The sequence below is a fragment of the Pinus tabuliformis genome, chromosome X (genome assembly GCF_031772625.1).
Source record: "Pinus tabuliformis cultivar Carrire ecotype Pingquan chromosome X, CPIR1, whole genome shotgun sequence".
In the NCBI taxonomy this organism is placed as follows: Eukaryota; Viridiplantae; Streptophyta; class Pinopsida; order Pinales; family Pinaceae; genus Pinus; species Pinus tabuliformis.
In genome coordinates this window covers 1,679,111,295-1,679,117,272 of record NC_142308.1, presented here as the reverse complement: position 1 = coordinate 1,679,117,272, position 5,978 = coordinate 1,679,111,295, and positions in this window count along the sequence as shown.

Below are 5,978 nucleotides of genomic sequence, written 5' to 3'. Positions count from 1 at the left end.
ACGAGAAAGGGAAACTACAAGAAGCATGCATTCATAATTGATTCAAGGATTAGCATAAATCAAATACGCAAGTAAGACAATACATCATTGAAACACATGCGAATAGAAGAACCTCAAATGCTTTATTAATGGAAGAAAGTAAGGTTCAGGCGGTGATACAACCATAAGAGGCCCAATCCAGCATCACCTTCCCGACGGAAAGAAATCTCCTCTTCACCTCCCTCAAGCAATCACCCAATACTCTCAACTGTAAACCAACAGCAATATTTTGCACAAAATTCCGGCCTCCAGATCCCATGGGATGAGATCCTTATATAGAGTTTTGGAGTGAAGATAAGTCAGCTTGATGTGTGACTGTTGTCCTCTTCAACCCCAGTTGTTCTTCAGTTCTTGAGTCCACTTGGAGATTCTACCTTCCACTCAGAGTTTTAGAACCTCTTACTCTTCACTTAGGCGAATATTTTGATCCAAGTGTCATTTTGGAAGCTTCCTGGGCACTGACACATTGAGGAAAGATTCCTCCACATGTCCAAACTCGCTCAGCGCAGGTAGCCTTTGATGAAGTTGACATTCAGCGCAGGTGCACCATGGAGCAGTTGACATTCAGCGCAGATGCTCAGTGGAGCAGTTGCTTTGATCCAAAATTGACCTGTTTTTGAGTGTTTTTCAGTGGAGAACTGATCTGAAGTGCTGTGGTTTGCTGACCTTGTTCCTCTAGGGGTAGGAACAACATGTTTAGGGACTTTGGTTCCCTCAGATTATCGACATTTCATGCTTCATGCTGTAAGGCACAAAAATGTCTATAACAGTTGCCCCCTAAAGTATGAGGTCGTTTATCGGGTGAAATGCTTTATTAGGAGGATCCGAAGTTCATTCAATCGTCGGGAGGTGACCTGTAACAAAATACAAGACAATACATTATTTTTCATACTACTTCCATGATCTAGCTGATGCGGGCATTTCCCATGCTCAGCTTTATAAATACATTTTCTGTACATAAACAGACGATCGTTTGATAGTAGACTGATAATTCTCTGCTTAAATTATCATCCTTTTAGTAGGATGATCATCTGTTGCACATGTCTATGTCTTTATCTCCTGAATATATGTCGCAGCCCGGATGGATGACACTAGATCCGGGGTCTTAAAACTTGTCCGATCTTCACTCTAAGTACAGTTCGATCCATGTGAGAATTTCTTGGAGTCGAACATGGAAAGACATCGCTTGATTACCAGTCAATGATGTAAACTGTTAACAAGCGCGAGAGGAATCACCGATAATGATGATGACCCTCAAGGTACTGCAGCACAATTCACGTGGCATGAATATAGGATTTGGCGTCGAACACCACGCAAAGTCTCCCGATCGAAGGTCATTAATGTATACCTATCGCCGGAAGTGAGAAACTTGCCATTGAGGCATGCAAGCTTCAAAGTACTGAGGGGGTGTTCCTAGATCAACTTCTTGGATAATGAGCTGATGTCGACAAGAAGCGATCTGTCAAAGGAGGGCCTTAATGAATCCCACATCAGTGACACGGAACGGAGCTAGTAATTGTGATGATGGTGAAAATGATCTGTGAAATATGATTCAGGGTGGCGGCCATGAAAGGATGAAAGATGATGTATGGCAGTGGATGGGACCCGGTTGACACTCTCTGAATGACATCTCTTGAACATATAACGACACTGATGTGATGGATCGGTAGCATTACCCCAAATGTGGATGGCATGGCGAGATCATGGTGAAGGGACCGGTGAATGAAAACAACCCAACCCGATGTTTTTACGGAGGCAAAAGTGTCATGTTCAAGAGCGACTTGCTACCATTAAGCTTTGAGGTTCTCCCAATTTTTCCCCAGTCATTTCTGACCAGTACCTCTTTATTTTTGTCAAGCTTGAGGAGGATAACATATGCTTGTTCTATAACCTGCCCTTCGGGCAAGCCCATCGCTATATTTTAACGAGCCTAGCGATAGGGAAACTCGTTCTCGTCTAAAGACAAGTTTGTCGCTATTCAGTATTTTTAACGAGCCTAGCGACAAAGACAACTCGGTCCTTTTCATTTTTAGAGAGTCTAAAAAGGGTACATAAAGTCAACTCCAAAGGTCCTTTTTCGTCATCTAATCCCTTAAGTCCGAAAAATTATAAAACAATACAGAAGGGATGAATGTTCGATAGCTTTATCGAGCTGAACTAGACAAGCGCTCGATCTTTTTGTGCAATAATCCCTCAGGTCCAAAAAGATTAAAATCTAGAGGAGGGATAGCTCTTCCGGTCCTTTTAACGAGCTGGAAGGCCAAAACTCGGCAAACTTTTCATATTTTACGAGTCAGTGAAAAGAGCTCAAAGAAGACTCGTATTTTGAGGAACGAGTGATAAACAGGGATAGCAGCAGATTCCAGGTACAGGTTGGAATTTTCCAATCACGGCAGTGTCACAAGGATGGCTAGGTGAAATCACTCTTTGCAGCTGTTCCTCAAAATAGGTAAACAATCAAGTGGATGTGAATGATCGGCCAAATGAAAAAGTGGAGGTGACGGTGCAAACACGACCAAGGCTTTTTATGGCTGATGAATTTACGGTCTCAAATGGTTATTTACCGGTTCATTTTTTCTGGATGAGCTCGAACTCTGGAGGAAGCTTGCTCACATGCTTATGTTTATTTTTTAACGAGCATGAATTCCGCGTTAAAACTGCTCGGTTTTGCGTTTATTTTTTTAACGAGCATGAACGTTGCCAAAACTGCTCGTTTTTTCCAGTCATAAAGTAGGAAGGTCTCCTAGAGCTCGCTATTTTTTAAGGAGCTTCATCTCACTACGCTTTGCTCCATATCCTCCCTTTATGCAAGCTGGGTATCGACCAATCCTACGAGCTAGAGGGGTTAGACCTATGGACCTAAAAACTAAAAAGCCGCCCATGCTTTCATTCCAAGAGGTTTGCATGCCCCCAGGTATAAAGTCTAATTTCAAGGCCGCCCCTACTTATCCGTCAAAAACCCTGTTTTTAACGGGTGAGGCCTACCTCTTTCAGGTTACCCAAAGATTGTTCTGTTAGTCCTTCCAAACAGAAATCTTTCTTCGGCGATGCCTATCGACCTAGACAACGGTGAATGACGATGCTCCGCCAAACACTTAACTTTAACAAAAGAATCTTTTTCCAGAACAACCCCACTTCCTAACTGCCCCTTACTTCTTCATGAGAGCCGGACTTTCTTGCCGGCTCTTTCTTTCTTCTTTTTCTTCACGGGAGCTCTGCTTTTAGCGGCTTCTACCTTTCGAAGAGGAAGGATCAGAGGAAGATTCACAAAGATGAAGGAGGGGACGGGGTACGGACTAGTCATATTCTCCCGCGGAAATTCTACTTTATTCCCAAGGTTTTCTCTGCCCGAAGCAGACCAGGATGCATGCCCCCTGGGTTCCAGCCTTACTTTCCCGAATCACTCGTGCTCATCAGGAAGAAGAACCGGAGGTGGAGACCTTTCTTGATTGAATAGACCATTCAGGATAGGTACGTGACTATTTGCGATGCGTGATCCCGGAAATGAAAGTTGGTCTACGAGCTTGACCATTCTTCCTTCGTGTGGAAAACACATTATTCGAAAGAGTGAGGAGACTATTGCTTCCATGCAATATATGTAGTCTCGTCCAAGGAGTAGGTTATAATCCAAGGGTCCTTGGACGACCATCAAGTTCATCTTGACAGCCTTCCCTTTCAAGGTAATAGGCACATTAGGTAGAATCCCTAATGGTCGACTGGTTCCCCTATCGAAACCCGAGAGATTCCTTATCTCAGGCAAAAGCGTCGGGCAACCCAGTGCTTTCCAAGCAGTAGAGGATAGGATACTCACAGATGCCCCTTCATCAATGATAGTTCCAGCCATCACCATTTTGTATATTTGGACTATAATTCTGAATGGTATACTGGCTGGTAACCGGGGTCTGCCTAGTTGGTTCCAATCAAAGGACACAACCAGGTTGCTTGGTGGTGGGACCGAATATACGGCCGGATATGACCCTGACAATGCTCCTTCCTGCGATAAAGGAGTGGGCGCATTGCCCTGATGTTCATCAGAATCGGTGTTGATGAAAAGAATCTGGATGGTGTCATCCTTACTCTCTTCGGTGAGGGTGTCAGCCGAAGATGAATCTTCAGTGACGGTGTCATTTGAAGACGAAACTTCTGAAGGGAGAACCGGGTCAACTGCCGTTTCGACCTTTGGACTTTCGTCCGGTCCGGATTCAGTAGGTTCCTTTTCAGTGACTGACATTTCAGCTGGCCTCACGAGCGAGGCAGCTGTATTTTCAACCAACTAAGGACTTGGCGCGATTTTTTGGTATCCAGGAGGAAGTAGCAACGGTACAACCAGTTGATCTTCCAAAACTCTCTTTGCTTCGTCTAAAAAGGGACAACGACAGAGGGTGTGATTGCCTTCACACAGTTCGCAGGGGAATCTCATTCCCCTTCGTTGTCTAGAACCTTCACTTTCGCTGGTCGATGGTAAGCATTCAACCTGGCTGTCAGAGGTTGATGCTTCCGAGCTGTGCAAACGAGGGGACCAGTCCCTTAGTATTCGGGGAATACTGGGACAATCACGGTGGAAGTGGTCTCCTTCACATATGACACATGGCGACCTAGGCCCGGTCTGTGCTGTGTGTGGATTTTGGTTAGATGTCTTTTGCTTGCCCCCAGCCGCCTTTGGCTCCTTCTGCTTCTTTTCCTTCTTCTTCTTCTCCTTCTTCTTCTCCACGGGAGCTCTGCTTTCGGCGGCTCTACCTTTCGAAGAGGGAAGATCGGTCTCCTTCTTCTCCGTGGGAGCTCTGCTTTTGGCGGCTCTACCTTTCGAAGAGGGAAGATCGGTCTCCTTCTTCTCCGTGGGAGCTCTGCTCTCGGCGGCTCTACCTTTCGAAGGGGAAGGATCGGAGGAAGACTTAAAAGAAGTGGAAGGTTGGAGGGCAGCTCTAGACTGGTCTAACTGTTGATTCGACTGTTCAGGAACCGTGGTGTTCTGAACTACAGTGGTTGAGAATAGCCAAACTGGCAGGCCAATTTTCAGCCCTGGAAGCAACAACGTGGCCATGTAGGGCGCACCAACTTCTCCCCAAGAGGAGAAAGGGCTAGGGTTCCCATCATGTGGAATCCCTTGGTTGGTGTGTTCCATGTTCTCAACCTCAAGATCAACGCAGGAATAAGGGGTAATTATGTTCCGTTTAAAATGAATTTTATATGACGACGCTTTAGACACAACTTGCTTTTTCACCTTTTAAGAGTCGAGAAAAAGCTAAAGATGACTCTAGTCTCCTTCGATGTATTAACGAGCCCGAAGTGACAAATGCTCGGATGGACTTTTTCAGTTATAGAGTTTGAAAAAGGCCAAAAGAAACTACTCTGGAGTTCTAGGCAGAGGGTGTGCCAAACCTTTCACGAAACCACAGAATACGTTTTACGGTACGAGTGGTCGATCTTCGTGAATGCTGTGTTCACTGCATCGCGATCAGTAGGGCGGCCGACACGGCTTCCTATGGATAAAGGCTTTGTTCCTATAGGGGTCTCCCAATATACGCGACGGTACGCGGGAGCACAAGTCCGTATTAGTGCTATCGTCCCTCAGGAGGAATCACCCACCTTCGTAGAGATCGACAGTCACTATGTTTAACGACGCCGGAACACGTCTCTACCTAGACCTCTACTGTGTTTCGTTATGTTTCAAAGCGTTGTTATGTAAATTCAGTTCGTTTTAGGTTGATCTTGCTTAGCAGTTTGCCTTTATGGATCACCACGTGATGTATGATACAACTCCTAAATGCAGTCTAAGAATGATAAGCAAGCTTTTCAATTCTTTCAACTTATGAAAATCTTAACTATTGAGGGAAAAGAAAGACATCATCTTTTCAAACAGATCATAGAGCACACACTGATGCACTTTCCTAAATCGACATGCAAACTGTCAAAATGCACATGCACAATGCAAGTATTTC